Raw genomic sequence first — 22680 nt, 5'->3', positions numbered from 1 at the left:
AACAAGGATGAATATAATCAGATGCAATCATTACTCTAAAGCTTAATGACTCTTATAAAATAATGAACAATGTCAACGTCATGTGCCATGCTTTAAATAATTGATTGCTTAATAGCATTTTGATGGGAATGCAGTTCCCAAAGAGAATCCTTGATTGCATTTTAGTGTTGATAAGTAATAGTGAGGGACATATCTCCATAGACTTATGTATTCATTTCAACTCAGATATGTATGAAATACTTGGCTAAAGAAAAGTGAAAAAGATGTTTTTAAAATCCAGTTTTATATGTTACGTTATTGCAACGTTTCTGCTTTCAAAAGTTATTGGCATGTACTAAATGCAAGGCTAGATAATTTTATTGACGATCTTTACTTCAGATGGTTAACTATACTTTCTCTTCTTCTCTTTCAATGTTTTGTTTTCAAGAAAAATAGATGTAAAGAAAAAACAAGAAGAACAAGAATAGGCTGTAAAATTTTTAGCTATAGTAGAGATAATTTTTTTCCAATTTCTTAAGTAGTACTGAGTTTTATTTGCTTGTTTAAACACCTGACACTCACTTCAAGACACTTTCATGAGAAATGAATATTTCAGTCATTTCAATGTAAGCCAATGTAAGTCATCAGACTGTACAGAAAGAATTCATTTAGCACCTCTTTTTTCTCTCATTTTTCTTCTTTTCACATGCCACAATTCATCTAATGTATTAGCTTTCTATATCAGCAAAACACTCCTGAAAATTCTCTTCTTTACAGATTTTTCATACCCTCATAATTCAATGCTTCTCTTCACAAAAGAGTGGGAGGTTATGAACCTGCATTCATTGAATTGTGTAACAGGCATCTGGAATATCATTAAAATGAAACTCTACAGAAGGCTATTTTCTGAAAGGATATAAAGTTTTAAAATGTAGCTGAAGTCAGTTAAAGGAAAAAGGAATCAAAAGCAACTGAAAAGGCATATATTATGAGTTTATTTTGCATCAAGTAATATTAATTAAACAAGTTTGAAACTCAGTGATAAGGATACTCAGCTGCTACTATTTTGCATACTTTTGAACAATTACATTCTCTATGCTGTTTTTAAGATATTTTCCCTGCATCAGTTGAGGTAAATCCACATATACAAATGTTGAGGAGACATTCAGACAGAATATGTGTTCGTAGAAATATGCTCTGAATAATTTTGTGTTTGAAATCAATCGTAACTTTCAAAATACAGTACAAGCCAAAGAGAACTTGAAAATTACCCCAGGGTACCTGTGGAAGGAGCGGAGGAGGAAAAATTTTTGTGTCACCCCTTGTAGTGACCCTTGAGGAAACTGCCTCTTAAGTCTGTAGTGAGAGGAAATAGCCATTACCAACAGCACTGGATGTTTGGATAGGATCACTCTGGGGGAAATCTACAGGCCTTAAATAACCATAAAAGATTGCTGTTCTCATTAGAAATAGATCTGAAAATACAGAAATGATTCATTGCTATCAGGATACCACAGGTAAGATTTGCCTGTAAAATTCTTAGAAATAACAGAATCTTCTGCACAGATCCTGGACTCCAAACTGTAATAGAATTTTTCTTCATCCCATTTAAAATGTTAAAGTTGTACTTGTTTATTTTTCTCCCTTCCCATGAAATTTTTTTCATGAATTTGTTAAGAATTTTGGAATACAGTGAGAACTATTGTGAATTTGAAGATTCAGTGGGTTTTTTTTGTCAAGTGTTTTTCCTCATCTTCCCAGAGCTGTAGTTTAAAAAGTAGAAATGAAAATAAATAGAAATAAAGTGGAAAACTACTTGAACTGAAATCTGTAGATATTGAAAGAAATGGCTATAAAGTCATTAAGCTCTACAGAAACCAAAATAGAAGCTAAGTTGCTCATAATTTATTTTGAAAAATCCTTATTTATATAGAAAAAACTAATATATTCAGATGACATTGCCTTTCAGGATGGGATGGTGAGTTTTCCTCTACCTTTTTTTTTTTTTTATGGAAAGTGAAATGCAGTATATTTGAAGATATAAGATCAAATCAAAATATGCCTGAGAGGAAAAGGTGGTATCTTTCCAGTGACCATTACTAAGGCTTCAGAATATCCTAATTCAAAACCATTTACAATACAACCAAGTGCCTGTAAGAAATGACCACTCTTTTTCAAAGTGATTCATAAAACCATAACATGTATAAATTTACATGTTTTATACACACCAAAAAAACTGACACACAACCAAACTAAATTGTAATTCAAAACTTCATAATGGTATTTTCAGTGCCCCTATTTCAATGAGCTGTTTCCAGGAAGAGAGAAGAAAATGCATTTTTCTATGTTCTAGATGCCTGATGTGCTCCTGAATTATAAATTTGTATTCACTTCTCACTTAGCAATTATTTGATTATTCATTTCTTGCAATGCATAAAATCAAGACCACATCACCCCATGATGCATTCAGCAGGAGAATAAAATTTTTCAAAAAAGATGTGTGAAGCGAGATTTCCAAATATTTTTTTAGACAGTGACATATGGGTTTTAATACTTACAAGTACCAAGAATTTAGCAACCTTCTGCACGAATTTATGGAAGCTGTTATATGCTCAGTATTTTGGAAAATCTGGCTTACAAATTGCATGTCTAAATTTAGTTCTGGAGCTTGTTTTAAGTCAGTGATTAAGAAAAAGATGATGACTGATATGTTGCATTGCATAGATATGAATTTCATCCCTAATTTCCCCAAACTAATTTTTTCCATGTTTTTGATTCTCTTTCCTGATGCTGTTGTAAAGAGAAATTTTGCTGCTACCCTTAGAGCTTGACATGTTTGAAAAGAAAGCAAAAAATAGGTTGAGGTTTCAAACTAGAGAATGTCCATGCCTTTATGAAAGAATTAGAATTTCAGATGCCACATTTGCAGTCACGTTCCATTTTACCATCATACTGTATATCGTTGGCTTAATCTTGTAAGAACTAACAACTTTCAGAAGATGTTAAGGGCTTTTAGCCATTGTGATATCAACAGAAGTTGGCATAAGTAAGATGGTTTTTCAAATATATCTTAAATATGAAAGCTGTACCTAGATATTTCAACAGAAGTCTGGTGCTTTACTTCAAATTTTAAGATTTTGGCTGGATTGCTTTCCTGAAAAATCAAAGATGTGCCTTAAATCATATGCACAATTCATTCTAGAGTGTTTCATAATATATACCAGGGCACTGGACCAGTGCCCATGATGATTTATTAATTGTTATTCAATTTAATTTTGTGAAAACAAACTAACAGTGGAGTGCTGTGTTCTAAAGAAAATATTGAGGGAAAATGGCAAGAAATTACACTGAGCAGTGGTCTGGGAAATAAGGAAGAGGCAAGGAAAGAGCTTCACACACTGATCTTTGAGATGCAGAAGCCAGTAATGCATATTTCAAGGCTGCTAAACCTAAACTGGATGGAAGAAGTTTCATTCTTAGCAAGACATTGCCATCTACCTGTAGGTTTGCTAGCTCTAGTACCTTAATACCACAATTAGTTTAACAGCTAGCTTACTATTGACTGGCAGCATGAAGCAGGAATTCTAGAGAAACCTAACACTGCCTGAGCAGGCATCACGACTGAGTCTGCTAGGACTGACTCAGTGAGGAATGGTTGCACCTTTCTCCTTCAAATATCTTCAAACCCAAGTCTTTTAACACAGTTATAATAGTCTTGTGTAATGGGAAAACTTTATGGAGCATTGGAGAGGAAGGAATATATCTTAAATAGAGTGGGAGCTCTTTTTTGCACCTATCACAGACTGAGACCTTTCTAGACCATCTTCGTAGCCATGAAGGTGAAGAAGAAAGTTTTCATATATGAATTTAAATATTCCTTATGTTCCTTTGTATTCAGTTGAAAATCATAACTTTATGATTGCTAGTTCTTGTAAATATGGCAAACAACGAGTTTAAAAGGGGCCCCTATGCCAGGGCTGTTGTAGAAAAATCACACTAATAATAAAATAATGCGGACAGGCTGTCTATAGGAATCAACCACAGACAGTTTTATGATGGTTTTTACTTCTAAAAAGCCCTGACCACTCACTATTTCCCTGGACCTGTGGTAATTTCTGTTTGTCCATTTAAAAGCAACAGGGTGGGTAAGTCCTTCTGAGACTGCTCTCACTGCACCTTCTTTTAACACTGATGGGGACTGCTCTCATTTCCTTCACTTCTCTTTCCATTAGCTCTCTGAGATGTGTGTGTATGAGAGTGTTCTTTACTGCTTTCAACTATAAATTAAGAAAGACTACTAACTCCATTTTAATAATGGATTTAAAGTTAATGGGAAAAAAAAGCAACCCAAAGTAAAACAATTCATCTATAAGAAATGTGAACAATTTCAGTAGTGTTTTAATCTTTTCTGGACAGTTATAAGTGTCCATTTTTATCACTTGTACCTTCTCCATTGCCATAATACAATGAGATATGCTAAAAGGGGACATGTTCATGCTCAAAATGGTCAAAACTATAAGCACAAAACAAATTGTGTGTATCTGTGTTTCTGTACTTACATATATGAGTGGCTTATCTTGAATTATAAAATCCCTGCTGTGAAAAATTGATCACATATAAGAATTGTAAAAATTGTTGGAATTAGAAATTGTTGAAAATTATGGCATTTAAGGAAATAATAAAGGTTGTAATTCATATTTTGAATATCCATTATTTATATATACATACCACACCTACTTCAGTACAAAGTAGACATTTTCTGATTTTAAATAGGGGGTGTAGAATCCTCATAAGACTAGATAATAAATAAAAAATGAAGAAAAAAAAATCTTATTTGCCTCAGTGCCTGTATTCATAAAGACTGTTAATTATTTTAGAAAAAGTCTTCAACATTTTTCTATATTATGCAGCTCTCAACATACTGTCAGCAAAAAAAACCCACACAAAATGAAGCAAAAAACCTACACAAGAAAATAAAATATTTATGGATAACCAATCTGAAGAAAATTTCATAAAATTAAACTGTACAGTCAAAGTATTCTCTGAGAAAAATAAAAATTACTGGGAAAAGTGTTAAACACTTGAAAGAATTGCAAAAAATCTGAAAATTACAAATTTTCAGGAGCTAGATGTGTCCAAGAGTAGAATAAGAAGACCAAAGTCCAGTATTATGATTTTTAATAGATAGGGTTGGAGGGCACTAAAGTAGGTGCAAAATTCACATGAATTCCTACTCATAGTGGAGCTGAGTCTATAGGGCATGTCAATTATTGTAGCCATAGTGCTTGTCATTTTCATGTTATATAGACTTTAATGTATTGCTAGTCCAAAGAAAAACATCAAGAAATACAAATCAGTGAGACTCCTTAGCAGTACAGTTTATCAAATTCTACATGGTGAGGGGACAAGCAACTAAAAACAACCTTTGATTTGTGTTATCTGGTGCAAGTCAGTGCAACATGGGAAGGAAAAAAAAAGAACCAGATCACCTAATCTTCAAAAATAGTATGCCAAGTGATTTGATTGGTTAGTTGGTTGATTTGTTAGTTGGTTGGGGTTTATTTTTGAGAAAATGCTCTACTTCTGTATTTATTGCCTCCACCAGTGCCCTCATTATATTTTACAAGAGGACAATGTGCTTTGATGTGTATCCCCGGTACTTAAATAAATAGCATTGATTATCATAATATTTTTTCACTGAATATTTGTACCAAAGGCTAATTGGCTTATTTTACTGAATTTCAATAATTTGTTGATTTCAAAATCCAAGTCTTCTTAGTTCCAGTATGGATTCCACCTATCTTGGATCCAAATAAAAGTTAACCATTGTCATTTGACTTTGGAAATTAAGGAAGATGCAAATATGTGAAGTGACTTGAAGCAAAACTCTAATGAAACAAAGTACTAACTAGGTTTCTGAAGAGTTCCTCATGGGGACCACTTGGAGTTGCACCAGATTTTAAGAATATGGAAAATCCTTCCTTTGCACAGAAACACAGAAAATCCTACAGTAGGTAAATGTCAGTCCTTGTAGTAATAGGGAGAACATACACAACACTGATGTAGTTCATCAAGCCAAGTACTCCAGAGTAGATAGAGAGACAAAGCAGAATCTTAACCCAGAAATCCCCTACCTTTTCCTTAATAGGACTGAAAAAAAAAATCAGCAGAAAGGGTGGTAACAAAAAAAATATTAGGTATTTGTTTTATTAATTTCTTGAAAATAACCTCCTTCAAAGAGACTAGAATCTTTAATGGGAGGATTAAAACTGTCCTAACACTTCTTAAAAGACTGGACCCAAGGTAGAATTGGAAAGAATACTCAGCTGTGCAACTCCAAGATGAAAGACATTTTCAAATCAACCATGGAAGAGTATCCAAAAATTTCCCTTTTTTTTTTTTTTTTTTTTTATGAATAGACCTTTGTATGTTGTTATATTCATAGTAATAGATTTACTGAATCAGGGTATGCCGCACAGTTAACATGATTTTTGAGTTGTCCAGTTATTGATAAGGAATCACAAGGTGTTATTGCTGCTGTGAGGAAAAAAGAAGAAAAAATACCTTGGGTAAGATGACTGAGTCCAGTCAGATCTAACTTTCCCCCCAATAGAACTGAAATACAGCCTACATAGGTTTGTGAGAAGGCATAGTGCTCTGTCTCTCAATAGGGGGACATTAAATTCTCCAAGTATATTGGAAAATAGCCCTCTGGATTCTGAGGAAATTAATTGGACAATTTCCAAATGCTTTTTTATGTTTTTTAAAACTAGTAGCAATGGGCTGCTGTTTTGGCACACTGGCATAGCTCATGAGCCCATTGATTCAGGATCAGATGATATTGTTGATTTTGCTCTTTTCAGAGGATCACCTGTTTTGTAAATGTTTTTAAAAGGTACAAGAGATATTTACTGACAATTGCATTAATATTCCACTTAAAGGAAGCTGCCAGTGACATAGCTACACTGTAAAGCTGGAAACAGTAAATGTAGGATAATCTAGATCAATTGTTGAAAAAAAATTTCTATCAGTGTATCAGAGAGCATTTTTGATTCTTAACAGTTTATAGTACAAGTTTCAACAATGGGAGTCATGATTTGCTAACTCTTCTTACAAGAATGGAAGTTATTACCTTGAATATATTATCTTTATAACAAAAGAGGGAATTGTTTATGTTTCAGTGTACAGAATTTTTTTCCAGAATAAAATACCCTGTGCAAAGGAACTGAGAGAAATTTTCTCATAAAATGAGATTCTTAACACGCATATTTAACATTCTGCATTATATTTATCTTCTATACATTTGAAGTATTTTCATTGCCTTTACTTAATATTTACATAATTTAAATTTCCATATGTTTCTAACTTGAATTCTTCCCCTGAAAAATTTGTATTTTTACCCTTTTATCTATCAAATATGGAAACTCTGAAATTGATCTTTTCATTCTTAAAAGATGATCCCCCATCCCTTGAACCATTCAAGGTCAAACTGGATGTAGTGGATCAACCTGATCAAGTGAAAGACATTCCTGCTGACGGCAGGAGTGTCAGAGTCGGTGATATTTAGAGATCCCTTCCAAGCCAAGCCGCTCTATGGGGCTGTAGTAAGGACTGTCATTTTTCCCCGATGGCTTTAGTACATACCACATATATTTCATACATATGAAATATGTATGAAATATATGTGATATGTACTAAATGTGTATGCACCCACAGGCTATCTAATATGAGCAAATCTGACTTGTAGGTGAAGCTGCACTCCTCTGTTGCTCACACCATGCAGATTCTCAGTTGTATGGCATGGCCTATTTCACAGCTGGTAGAAGTCAGCAGTAGTCCATGCTGAATCAGAGTCTGGGTGATAAGCTCCCTTCCTTCAGTTCATCTGACACTGACACTACCTCTCTGAATTTCAGTAATCCTCTTTCCATTTTGTATCTTAAAGAAGAGAGTACAACAAAGCTGCATCAAGGAGCAGATGAGGGAATGCAATTTAACAGACAACTATAATGTTGTTGCTTCACGGATAACGCTGAAGTTTTAAAGCAGAGCCTGAACCACAGCTGCTTTATTAAGTCATTTCTGATCGCAACCACAGGAAGCCAAACAGCAAGCAATCACTCTGCCAGTCTTCAGTTTCAAATTTTCTTTATTACTGTACTTAGAAATTTACATTAGCAGCCAAATTTTGCCAAAACCTCTGGAAACACTCCTGTTCAAGCTGCTTCTATGGGCAAGAAATTTCAGGCTTCAGACTAAACATCAGGATTTGATTTTCTATTTGCATCATTTGTCATTTTGCCAGAAATATATAGTAGAAAGGTATCCAAGGTAATACTTATTGAATGCTGTGTGTAAATTGAAAAGTAGGAAAACAGAGTTTATTTATTGCACCCTAGTTTTACACTATGCAAAGTTATATAAACCCTACTGCACATCTTGTGGTGGGCAGCCTCCCAAAAAAAGTGGATGTCAACTATAGTTGCTAAAGGGAGTTTTGGCAAACAGAAGTGCAGTGGGGTGTCAGAATGCTCTTTGCTTAGGCTTTGCACAAGGCTGATGATGTCTGCTCCTATGAGCACAGGAATCTCAGTGCTTGCTGGCTCCTGGAAACAAATGATCTGAAAAGGAGCAGACAGAATCAAGGGCAATTCCATCTACTACCACTACACCTTTATTAAATGCATGCTGCATAGTTTTGGATAAGGCTGATGTCCTCAGGCTTCAGAAAAATACCAGGTTACTGCTCCAAATTTCTAACTACTTGAGGAAAAGTCTGAGCTCCAGTGCAACATGCCAGCATGTGCAAACGCATCCTACAAGATGAAGGAACATGTTTATTCAATCATTTTAGATCTCAGAAAAAGTTTTATAATGATGAGGTATGAGAATAATGTTGTTGGGTAATACAACCCCCTTTTTTTTCAATTTCTTTTTTATAATGCACTTGATGAGGTGACAGATTTATGTTACCTCATCTAACACCTTATTCTTTCTTTTAAGACCTCTGACCATCACAGGATGATGCTGCTTTTCTTGCAAACTCTTATATTATGTATGAATTTCATTGTATAACAAACATGAAAAAAAAATTGTCTATATATGAGTAAAAATAAACAAAATCACTTTAAATAATTTTTTTTCTTGTCTGTTTCTGAAGCATGACATTCATTTTGGTGCTGGAATGTGATCTTGCATACGGCATTAGATTTGCATAAATTAGATTTTGGATTTCACAGAACATGGTAAGGCTCCTAAATACCAGGAGAATATCTGAAATATCAGAACATTTCTCAGGTGGGCTCCTTTATAAATATTTTCTGTGTTTTGGTTCCTTTTTTTTTGTTTGTTTGTTTTGCGTGAAGGTTCTCTGCGTGTTTGATTTTTGGTTATTTCTTTTTTTTTTTAATGAAAGCTGCTTTTCTCTTGTGGTCAATATCTCTTGTGATCTTGATCTCAGGTCTTTGCTCACATATAAAAATTGATAAGATTTGCAATAAAAGAACAATAATTAGCAGCTCTGGAGGTCATCTAGTACAATGTTCTATTTGAAGTGGGACTGTTCCAATATCAGTCCAAATCAGCAATGTCTGTGTGCAGCAGAGAATTGAAAATCTCCAAGAAAATAAGTCCCTTGACCTCCTTAGGCAACAAGTTCCAATGTTGTATCATACTGGCAATTTCACTGCCCTATTAATATTTTTTTCCAGCCTCAAATGTCAAAGACATTAATTATGGCAACTTTGTTTTGTTATGTTGTTTGGTGCTACTTTGAAGAGCATAGTTCTGTTGTCTTTGCAGCTGCCAAATGGCAAATGGCCGTAGACATTTCCTAGATTTCCCCTCAATCTTTTCTGTATTGATCAAAAATTCCCTCATCCTCCCTTCACAGTACATGTGCTCTGGATCCCTGCTCATCACAGAAGCCCTTTGCTGAGCTTCTCTAGTTTCTCCATATTCTTGAACTGGATGGAAGACAAAACTGTATGTCATACTCTGGGTATAGCCTCATCAATGCCAGATAGAGAGCAGCAGCTTCCCTTGATCCTCCAGCCATATTCCTCTCAACACAGACCAGTGCACTGTTTGTTTCCCATGCAAGGACACTGTTTCCTCTCGGGTTCACTATAATCTTTAGTCTGTGGTGGATAGACCCAGCCTGGATGTCAGGTACCCAATAAAGCCACTCTATCATCTGGATGGGGACAGAAAATATAGCAAAAGGTTTGTGAGTTAAGGACTGGGAGAGCTCACTCACCAAATATCATCATGGGAAAAACAGACTGAACTTGGGGATATTAACTGAATTTATTACCAACAAAATCAGAGCAGGATAATGAGAAGTAAAATAAATCTCAAAAACACCTTCCCCCCATGTGAGAGACTGGAGAAGATTGCTGGCTTAAAACATATCAGGTGCATGTGTGGGGACAGGGGCAAGTCAGGTCTGGCCCAGCTGAGGTGATGCACTGCCCCATACACCCTACCCCTAGGCACCCTGTATCCCAGCCCTGCAACGCCTGCCAACCACTGGCTCACCAGACACACATCCCAACCCTGGATCCTCTAACCCAGCTCCTGAGTGGCCAAATGGCTGGAAGTCCCACCTGGGGGAAGGGCCCAGAATGATACTTAGGCCAAAATACAAGGTGAGCACAGCTTGTCCCTACCTTCCCTTGGATTTTATATCAGCTGGAATGCCTGGTCCCTGCCAGGAGCCTACTCCAGCACAGGCTTCCCATGGGACCACAGCCTCCTTTCAGGCATCAGAGCAGCCAATTTTCAATTAATCTAGTAGTTCATTTTTCCAAAGACAGGTTTATATTTCTCAATTTTCAAATGGAAATGCTGTTAAAGCTTTACTAATAACAAGGTAGAATATGTCCACCAATGTCTGCTCATCAACATAATAATTTGTTTCATAGCAGAAAGTTTTTGTTTTGTCAAGCTCTTTGTAAATCTGTGCCAACTACTCCAGAAACACTTATCCTTCATATGCTTGGAATAGAATCTAAGAGTAAATGTTTTGTGACCTTTTTAGGGGTCAGCATAATCATGACATGATGCTGATTACCTGGACCCATTATGGGCTACTTTGCCTTTTCTAAAGGCAAAATTGTCATAACATTAGACATTTTTCCTAATTTTTACTAGTCAGGCACTCCCCATCATCATCATAGTTCTTTGCAGATGACAGACAGTTGAATTCAAAACCCATAGTAGCCAGCTCTTTTAGCCCTTTTTATGAAACCCATTTTGTTCCAGGGATTTGAGTGTATCCAGTGTGTCTGAGTCTGTTGTGTCCCTGCTGTTTATTGTCCCATGCCTTCCTATCTTTTCTCAGCTCACTGCTCTGTAAAAAGGATTGTTAATAATCTCAGAATCTTGAATGGCTGCCATTTCAATCCTTCCTTCTGTGAACCTCTCATGGCTTTTGAGACTCTTGAATCAGAAAATGTCAGGTAAATTACTCTAAAGAGAGTACTTAACTGGAACCAAGTATAACAGACCTGCTACTACCTGCTACAGTCACATTTTCTGCTGGTCTCACTCAAAAAAGGAAACAGCAGATCTCCAATGAGGTATAGGCAGGAAACTAAAGAACAGGAAGGTGCCAAAACACATTTTCTTAGTGTAACAGCTGTTTTTCATCCAAGGAATTTGTTAGTGGTGCACAGGGGAATGGTATATCTGAATATACAACAAAAGTCAGTATGAAAACTTCTCTTATGTTCAGAAAGTATTTACGTTTGGACTAATTTTGGTTTAAAATCAAGCTTGGTATCAATTAACTTTAATAAGGGAAAAAAAAACCAGAAAAGACCTTTGCAGGCTTTAATCTGCATCATTGATTAGAAAGACATGGGTAATAAAGAGAATTAGGAATGGTCTTTTTCAAAGATGAAACTGTTGTCTTTAGCAAGACTTCCAATAGGCATAACAGACAAGATAATAGCTGTAAGCATATGGTAAGTGACTGTTCTGGTTCTCTACTACAGATACGTACATTAACACATGGAAGACAAAGATAGATATATACTTGCTGATAAAATGCACTGAATTATATGGAATGTCATATAATGTATGATTATTAGTGATTGCTTTGCATGAATATTGAAAATCAGAAAATGACATTTCCATTTCTTGTCATATTTAAAATTGCCATCGGAGCTGTTCATTTGGATTCAGAAAAGTAGATCACATACTGTTTCCAAGAAATAAAATGCTCAATACTAAGTTCTCGTTGTTGTCTCAGATATCTTTCTGTCTTTGGTAACAGCCTCATTGATTCATACGACAAAGATGATTGTAAAATGTGAATTCAGAATATAGGAAATACTGTGAGTGGAAATAGAAACCAGTGCAATAACATTGTGGCAAATTAGAAGTTATTTCAGTATCTCTTCTCTGATCCTTCTATTAAAATTCATGGGGTTTACTAACAAATTGGATTACTCACTACCCAAATCTCCTCCCTCTCCTTCCTACTCAGTCCATGTACAGGAAACAGAATTTAATTTAATGCTGTTGTTAAGAGGTGAAAATCCTTTATAAATTAAACTTGGTGGCAATTTGGCTTCAGCCTAGATAACGTGCATCAGAAAATTATATTTGCTGGATTTTGTTTTCCCTGACTGACCATAAATACTGAGTGTTCATTTCAAACCCTGAAAATTGTCTAGAAATAGGCTGAAAGACATCTTAGACATTATAAATAAATAAAGGTAGCTGAGTAATTTACAAATCATTGTATCTACTTACTTCTGAAAGAACAGGATTTCCCCCCACTTACTGGAAATTGATTGTATAAGAAATTTTTGTTGAATTTGTTATTTAACTGTTAATTTTGAACATGATATTTAAAATACATTAATCCAGTTTCAGATTATTGTTAAAAAATTATTTTTAAGGTCATAAAAGACATTACATATTCAAACTGTTCCAGTTTTGTGAGGAACAAAATCACTATATGTGACAAAATTTCCAGTGTCTTCAATAGGGCCATGGCTTTGCAATACATGGTGCAGTATGTACAATAATGTGAAACAAAGAGAGCTGCACATTTTGCATTGTCATACTACTTGATACTATTGCTAAGGGGAGACCTTACAGTGATCATTTTAGCCCTGAATCTTTTACAGAGTGAAGAAAATTGATGAGCAGTATCAGAAAAGAGCTTCAAAAAATGTTATAAACTGCTACAGGTTTACCTTTCCAGGTGACATAGGCCTTTCCAAAGGTAATATTGATGGAAAAAAATAGGTTTCTGCAGGATTTTTTGCTTAGTACATACTTTAAATGTAATATGTCAAGGTGCTGTGCAGTCATTGTGTGTGCATACCTGGTTGTAGCTGGGAAGGAAGCCGACTCTTGCCTGGCTTGCTTAATTCCCTCTGTGTCAAAAACATGGGAGATTTGGGATTCTTGCTATTCCATCTATTATGTCATTTCACATAAATTATAATTTTTCTGGTGTGAGCCTTCAAGTGTGCTAGCTTAAAATTTACTTTCTAGGAATATCAGTGCAATTGTTCATCCAGCTCTAGAAATTATTCAACTCATCTTGTAATGGTAGGCATTTGGAGTAGACATAAAATACTTCTTGCTTTCTTGGGCAACAAATCTATTTCAGTTCAAGGATGAATGTTAATACAATAATTTTAATACTGTGTTTCCTAGCTGAAATACTAGTCTGTTAGAGGATTAAAAAAAAATAGCATATCACATGGAATGTATCTGTATTAATGGAATGCCAGGAACTGAATCATAAGATTGTGCAGTATGAACCTTGTGTGTTAGCAATGAAGTGAGATTAGTTTAAATATAATGATTCAAACTGAGGACATATCTATGTTATGTAACATTCGTGTACATTGTAAGCAGTAGTTGAGAAGCATATTTGTCACAAAGATGGTTATTAGTCACCTAAGATGAGGTCTACATGAAATCAGATTTGGCTTAGTTCAAATCAGTGCTTTCAAAAGTGGTTTTAAAACGTCCCAGTCAGATGTCCTTTCTGTATTAGAAAAGTTATGCACTTCGGATTGGAGCAAAGGAATGTTGATGAAATGTTAAAAGCAAATGCAACTTTTCAGTCTGTGTCAACCAAGGAGAGTTTGTGTTGACACAAAATTTATAAGAACATGGCCATACTAGAACGTGTCAAAAATTTATCTAGTCCAGGATTCAATGTTAGGAAAAAACCAATAGCGAATACAGTCAATATAATTGCCTAGTGATACGTCTCTAAATAACCCTTTCAGAAATCAGCAGTTAATCTGTAGTTTTAGTATTTTTGAGCTGAAGTCTATATATTTGTGTTTAAGTGTATTTGACAGAATTTTCTTCCATGAATATTCCTAATCCTTCCTAAAACTATGTTCTGGCATTTACAACATCCTATGAAAAAGACTTCCATAGTTTTATCATATCTTGCACTTCCTTTTGTTTATTTTAAAACTGCTATTTAATAATGCTCAGCCTAACTTATATTTATAGAAGATTATGATGAGAATCAAGTCATCCAATCCAAATTACTTTATATTCAAGAACAATAAATATCTCTTGCGTTAATTTTGTAGTAACAGATCTTGTACAGTAAGTGCCAATTTGTGACAGGACAAAATGATGCTCTTTGTTGCTGAAAATTGTTATCCATATAGCTGCCATTTTAAAACATTTCATTGAAACTGCTAGAGAAGTAAGGGCAGAGGAGTATCTGTTCTTTAACATCTCAAAACAGGCTAGAACATGTTAAATAAATGGGAACAAAATTTTGTAGTCAAGATGACTTCCCAAGAAACAAATTCCAATATTTCACATTTGCTGACCTTTCTATTTATATATATCATCCCAAGTCTCTTGGAAGTAAAAGAAAAAAAAAATGAACTCAATTCTTTGAGGTGGGTGCAAAAAATTTTCCTTTAGCACTGAAGGACCATTTGTCACTGTGTTGCAGGGAGGTCTTCCTTTCCTGCTTCCTTTCTCAGTTGCAAAACACTAGATTGTTATTTGTAAAAATTACACAGCTTAAGTTAATTAACAAAAATAATCTAAACCAGGCTTCACAGTCACAGAATGGAAAAGGTTGGAATGGACCACAATGGGTCATGTGATCTGACCTCCCTTCTCCAGCAGGGTCACCTTAGAGCATATGGCACAGGATTACATCCAGATGTTTCTTGAATATCTTCATTGAGGGAGACTCCACAACCTCTCTGGGCAGTCTGTGCCAGTACTCACTCACCCATGCAGTAAAGAAATTCTTCCTCATTTCCAGAAGGAACTTCAGTGCATCAATTTTTGCCCATTGCCCCTTGTCCTATTGCTTAGAACCACCACGTAAAGCCTGACTCCATTCCTAGGACAGTCTAGGTCCAGCAATTTGTAGAAGAAGAGCATATCAAGAGAAGATATTAATCAGCACTCAGCAGTGGGTACTGATAGATTAGGACGTGCAGGACACCCAGAGGTGTGTGAAAGTGACCACATAGGATGAGTACAGCTGGTCCTACAACAGCAAAGGTATATCAGAGGTTGTAGTTTCCAACAGAACATGCATTGACACCCCCTCCCTACCCCCCAATCCAGGGTGATCTGGCTTTGACCAAGACACAGCTCCTGAGGAAGGACAAGGTTGATCAAGTACCAGGATGACAGAGGCGTCTGTAGTTTCTCCTGCCTCAAAGCTGACAACTGTGGGCTGTATAACCTAAGAGTCACAGGGCTGACAAGTAAAAGAGATGTGGGAGAAACTGAGTACACGGTGTAACATCAGGGAGGAGAAGGACACAGAAAGGATCTTTGAGGAGACCTAGTAGGTGCAAAAAAACCCCAAATGCATATTACATCGAAAGAGAGATTGGTTGAGGTTATATTTAAATGACAAGACATAGATTCACCAGATGTTGAAGGCCTTAAATGGAGATTCAGAATGGAAGAGTAGGTAAAGTACATGGAAAAATGAAAGAATGGTATTGAACATAGGAGGGTCTCAAGGACAGCATGATGTGGGAAGCTATCACACTTTCCTAAACAGAGCTGTGCATCTGTGTGCTTGTCCTAAGCACCTGTTCGTGAATGTCTTCATCACTGGAAACAAAGAAGTAAAATTGGAAGTTTTTGTGCACTCAGAAATATATAATCTTACTGAATACATTGGTAGATATGGGCTTTTTGGGAAAGGCAGGCAAGGAAGACTGGATGGAGATTTTTGAGAAGTGCTTGACTGTGTAGAGTTTTGCTCTGGGAGGAGTAACAAGATAGCTGGGATCAGACAGGTTAAAAAATGGAAACCAACAAGAGAGAAACACTTCCCTAGAACGTTTCCCTATAACATTCCCTGCAGAGGACCTGAACAAGAGGATGAAGCAGATGAAGAGCTGTTTATAGATCTCAGAGGAAGAAGCCTCATGGTTGAAGGCCATGTTACATCACGAGAAATTTTATCTTGCTATCTGCTTGACATGGAGGGCACAAAAAAGAGTTTGACAAGCCAGCTAGGGTATATGCTCTGCAGGACCTGCTGTTTATAAATAGTCAGGGTTTTGGAGACTAATGGAAGCTTTCATTGTGTTTATGAAGTTAAAGTTTAAAATCCTAAGAGGCAGGGGTAAGGGCTGGACAGAGTCCCAGGCAACCTGCCTGTGCTGACCGTGCATCATCAGGAGAGGTTAGACTTGACAATGTAAAGATGTCACAGCAAACCTCAGATAGTCTGTGATTCTGTGAAAATGAATAACAGCTCTTGTCCTCAAGAGCTGACCTATGCTTTTCTGTGGAAATACTTGGAGACTCTCCTAGGAGGTAGCTCTGAAGAACAACAGGGCCCAGCAGAGTTGGATGGTCCTCAAGAATAATTTCTTCTCCACCCTTTTGTACAGGAAGGCAAAAAAGCGTGGTAGAAGAGCAGCATGGATGAAGAGAGATCTCTGAACTGAAGCAATATAAAACTATTTTTCAATGCAGAGTTAGTGAGACAGCTCTAGGACAATGCGACCCCAGTGGGACAATACAGCGAGCCAAGAGTTCTGAAGAGGTTGCCTTAAATAACTAGAAGTGTTCTTCATGGGAAAGTAGGTGATGCTATTTAATGTCTTTCAGGTAGAATGACTAGATGAAAAGTACCTTCAGTAAGTTTATGGATGACACCAAATGGGGAGCAGTACTTGATGTGCCAGAGGAAAAAGTGACCATACAAAGGGATCTCAATGTGCTGGGAAAAATGGACTAACAGAGATCTCATGAAATTTAACAAATTTTGGAGTAGAAAAAGCCCTTGCAAGAGAAAGCGCCTAACTGGTTTGAAAGCATCTTTGAGGGAAAGGTTCTGGAAGTCCCGGAAGCCACGAGTTAATCCTGAGTCAGCAGTGCATCCTCATGGCTGTGAGGGGTAACTGCTCACTAAGCAGCTTTATTGAGAGTACAGACTGCAAGGTGACAGAGGGAAATATTCCCAGAGGAATTATTCCAATCTATTTGGCATCTGAAACCAGATTTTGAGTGCTGCATTAAAATTTAGGCTCCCTAGTACAAGAAAGGCATTCACAAAATGGAGAGCTACTGGTACAGCTACAAAGATGACTAGAGAATGAAATCATAGAATTGTTTGAAAAATACCTTTAAGACCACCAAGTTCAACTATTAACCCAGCACTAAATCCACCACAAAATCATGCCCCTCAGTGCTACATCCACACTTCTGTTAAATACCTCTAGGAAAGATGGCCTGACCACCTCCCTCAGCAGCCTGTTCCAGTGCCTGACAACCCTTCTGAGAAGAGTTTGTAGAAAATAGGTGAATTTTTCATCTTTTCAGTCTGAGGAAGTAAGTTTAGTGCAGTCTTGCTGCTACATGCAACTACCTAATAGATTAAGAAGATGAAGACAGAATCCTCTCAGAAGTTCTCAGAAGTACAAAGAAAATGTGAGGTTGGGTAAGATCCAGAGCAGTCTGATCAAACATTAAATTTATTCATGATGTCAGCAAGGCCTTGGATCAGATGGGCTCCAGGGATATGTTCAGATCTAATTTATTCAGTGATTTCAAATGACAGAAAACAATATCTATTGAACAGACCTTAAGTTTCAATGATTCTTGATAAAGTAATAAGGGCAGAAGAGTTAACATTTAAAAACACAAATAATGTTAGCAATTTTTTCTTTCTTTATTCATGTTTTGCTTCTAGACTTTTCCAGCTGTAATTTTATGTGCTTATCTAAAGGTTTCAGTTCTCTTAAACCATACTATGCATAAAATTCCAAGAGTTAAATTTCTTTTTCATAAAAGAAATTGTGTTCCTTGGAGGGTCAGTTCTACTGAATAGCTCTAAACTCACATAAAATGCATTTCTGCAAGATGGAGCATTTTAAAGCTTTAGATCTGTATGCATTGTCTAGCTGAACTTGGCACAACTTACACCTCATAAAACCATAACAGTGTTATTCCATTTTTTCCTATGCAATATGTGGGAATATGTTCTATTTCTTGGTAAAATTCTGGTTTTCCATTCTGCTCTGTGGGACATGACTGTGGAACAAATATTAGTCTAATTCTGCAATGTAAAGGAGAAAATGATAAAACCAGACCAGAAATAAGCTATAATAATCACTGTAATGTGTTTTATGCTTTCAAATTGCTTCTGGTTTATCAGCCAGTGAAGTCATGGATAGAATAATATCAGCTGGTTTCAGTGTTGTACTCTACCTGCAGCTACTGCTCAGATGAAGAACATACACTGAAGAACGGACAGTTAATATGATGAGAAGCTACACAATAAAGTATCTCAGAATATCACTTGCCATTTAACCAAATAACTATTAACAATTAATATTCAGAATATTGGTGAAAACCAAGGCTAACCTGGACTCTTTCTTTTTTCAGTGAACATTTTAACTGCATTAACAATATAGAACTAAGAGAATAGATTAGATACTCTCTGTGATGACAACATATAAAATCATGCCAAATCATGACAATTCTCAGGCATGTAATTGCCTAAACCCTACTTTTGTGCTATCTGACCTTGAGAAAGACAGTTATGGCAAGAGAAAAATCTTCATGTCTCTCAGGTCTTGCAACTATTCTGAGTGCTGCTCCAACACACAGGTCTCTCAGGTAATAATTATTTTGCATGTTTGTCATAAAAGAAAAGACATTTGTTTGCTTCTTTTGCATTCATTTTTCCTTTTATTTACTTTCTGCTTCTGCCCTTTATGTTCACTTACTTCCCTGCTTTTTTCCTGGTATCGTATTACCTAGTTCTATCTAGTTTGGGTTTTTTTTGTTTTTAAGAGGAAAGCATACAATAAAACATGCTTTAATTCTTTAATCTTTATTGGACTGAGAGAAAGGGAGGAGAAGGGGAAGTGGTTGATGTGTTAACATTCATTTAGTATCCAGGTCATTACTACTAAATGAGTTTTAAAAAGATTAACCCCAAGGCCTTAAGCACTTACAAATTAAAATGGAGAAATTGGCATAATAATATATACCACTGTCAGGTTAAAAAAAAATTAAAATGGTTTCTATATTTTCATCAAAAAAATGGAGCCAGGATTTTAGTCTATGCTTTTGCAAGACTAATAAATGCAAATGTTATTATATTTGGACCTTGCAAAAAGGTAATAGCTGTGATAGTACAGTATAAATTTCCCCTTCATTCAGACAACATTGCAATAAGATACATTTCACATGACACACAATGACCATGTTCTAAATCTTAATAGCATCACTGGACAGAGAAAATTTGTTTGGTACTTAGTAGATGGGAACAAAATACTCATTAGGGATTCTGCCAGATGCATCTGTGATCACTTTATTGTGCATTGTTTGGAAAAGAAATCTTCTCATAATTCATGAATTTATTGATCCAGAAAATTTTATTTCAGAGCTAGCTATTGTCATGGCTGTTTTATTAATTGGAATTAACTCCGTGGCAGTGTTTTCACAGCCTGGATGTGATTTAATTTGCATTTTACCTAAATTTATAAGATTGCATTGACCAAATATGTATTTTGCATCCATATCTCCAGAATTAGTGAAAGTGCAGCCCTAGAGGCTTTCTTCTTGTTGTAGCTTTCCATAAAAACAAAAACTAAGATAGGAAAATATGCAAGGAATAAGAAAAACTAAGTGAGAGAGATGTGATAGAGTACAAAACAGTGAAGGGGAGGAAAGGTTGTGGGGGTAGGGGAAAGCAGCATTCAGCTAAACAGAAAAGGGATATAATTTATAATATATAATTAACCTCTGGAATTCCTCCCTTCAGGAGGAATGACACAGCCTATTAGAGGGATTGAGACTGTAGCTGACTTTAAATGAATCAGACATTTACGTGAGCCATGGGACCGTCCGCAGAATTAACCATAGGATATGCTTTTCTTTTTATTATTATTCTGACAGACATTCAATGATTCTGAGCATAAGCAGTCATCCAAGAGTGAGAGTTAAAAAATGCATTTCTTCTGAGGAAAGGTTGTTCTTTTTCTTCAATTTTTCTTAGACTTTCCCTTAAAGCATGCGGTAGTGGCCACTTGCAGAGAGGGGATATTGGAATTTTCAGACTCACTGAATGTCTCAGGTTTGATAGCTTTTCTTGTTATATGACATATTTTCCACAAACCACCCAAGAATGGTTTATATTTTGTGTTTTCACCATGCAAACCTCTGCCACCTCAGTCACTGCATTTGTAAAAACAGTCTGCATATCTAATAGCTAAAAAGAACTCTGCAGAGCTAATAGTTCCCATACCAATACTCTGGGGATGTGCTTTGCTGTGACTAGTTCCTTTAGGTGAGAAGTCACATTATGCAGGGTGAAAGTGTCAGCTGGGTCAGGAAATAGCTGTGTGAATTACTTCATGAATAGTCTCCTGGCATGAGAAAATGAAAGACTCCAGGAGCTCCCTGTAAGAGATAGGAAACCAATTTGAGTAAAAGCTGCAAGTGGAATTGAACTCTGACAGGTGCATGTTTTGTTACAGACTGCCTTCTGTAGTTGTTTTTGGACAGCATAGGAGCAGCAGTAAAAGGAGAGGAAAGGACAAAAAAGACTTAAGATGTGTAGCATGTAGGCTTTAAGTGATGCCATTGGAATTTTTTTAATTATTGGCCTGGAAGTGAGTGAAGAGGATTGGAAGTGGAGTAAGAATTTGAAGTCAAAAAAGTGTGCTGGAACCTTTTTGTTAGGTCAAATCACATTTAGCAAACATTAAAATGATTTGGCCAACTCCTTATCCATCTTCCTTAGCAGTCAGAGGTGTCCTTAGAGCACTTGCTGCAGTGTGTAGTGCCTTTCCACTCCACTGAACCACTCTAAGCAAAAGACAAAGCAAAAATTCTGTGGTGTGGAGTGGTGAGGAGGTGCCGGTGTCAATGTGTCAGGGTATAAGCTCAAACAAGATTCCAGACTGCGATCCACAGCTTCTGTCCACTGTTTGACATTATGAGATGGTCCTTTCCTTGTGCCCAGTCCTACCACTGCTTGCTCCAACACTCAATTCACTGAGGATGAGCATACCTGAGATATGCATATCTGCATAATTAGGTGTATTGAGCGACAATTTTTAAATTGAAGTTACTGTGCTGTAGAGCCAATGATGACCCTTAGCTCAGCTGGCACTTTAGGAGTGTAATAACTTTGGTTTTATTTCAGCAAATGAATAATCTACTGACCACTTGCTCTGCCTCAGCAAATTATTCTTGACTGAGTTTTCTGACAGCAATATATAAAATTTCACCCATCTATATCACACATTTTGTCTGAGTAAGCCATTTGACTTCTCTTATTATCAGTGGAAGGAAAGTAACTGTTAGAGCGATATCTATTTCTGTTAAAAACCATAAATCTAAAACAGGTCAGGTGATTCACAATGCAGAAAATCTTATTTTTCCTCCATGGATTACAAAAATATTTTAGCTAGCTAATGCAGAGTCCCCTTAAGGTACTGGAAGGCCACAATTAGGTTTCCGCAAAGCCTTTACTTCTCCAGAATAGGAGAAATGTAACAAATTGCACTGGACAAATGAGAGGGATAATGTTTTTTTCTGGCTCAGAATGTACTCTACAAGATGCTAGACTGATTAGAGTCCAAGTATGTTCTTCCTTATAAGAACTGGCCTTCCTTTATGTAATTACCAGTTATTACTATTAGTATAGGTATTTTTCTGAAATATTTTGTCATAAGAACTGGTATACTTTCTCTCTTGCTGATCTGTTTGAGAGGATTTCTTTACAAGTCCTGTGATAAAGCCTTGGTTTTATCATCAATAAAAGAGGGATAGCAATATTTTCTTTCAACTTAGTTACTGTGCTTATTACACTATATTGAAATAATACATTGCAGCATAATGTGGAGATAATAAACTTGGAGTTTAAGAGATTCATCAATGTGATCTATCCATCTAATTTATACCGGTACTTCTCAAGATGAAAAACTCTGTAGATGGAAAACAATTAGTATAAAACATCAAATCATTGCATCTACCTCTTGATTACATGCTTACTGTAAGGGCTCTAACAGAACTAATTATGAACATGAAAAATCTCTAAGAGAGCTTAAAGGTCTAGCTTGAAATAATGTACCAATCAGTGCAAGTTCTCTGGAAAACATATTATTCAAAGAGGTACTTCCCTTACCTTAAATTAGTTGATATGAAAATGAATTCAACAAGGAAAAGTAAGAATAATGACAATGAAAT

The sequence above is a fragment of the Camarhynchus parvulus genome, chromosome 1A (genome assembly GCF_901933205.1).
Source record: "Camarhynchus parvulus chromosome 1A, STF_HiC, whole genome shotgun sequence".
In the NCBI taxonomy this organism is placed as follows: domain Eukaryota; kingdom Metazoa; phylum Chordata; class Aves; order Passeriformes; family Thraupidae; genus Camarhynchus; species Camarhynchus parvulus.
The sequence above is the reverse complement of the archived record's forward strand: the minus strand, read 5'-3'. Positions refer to the sequence as shown.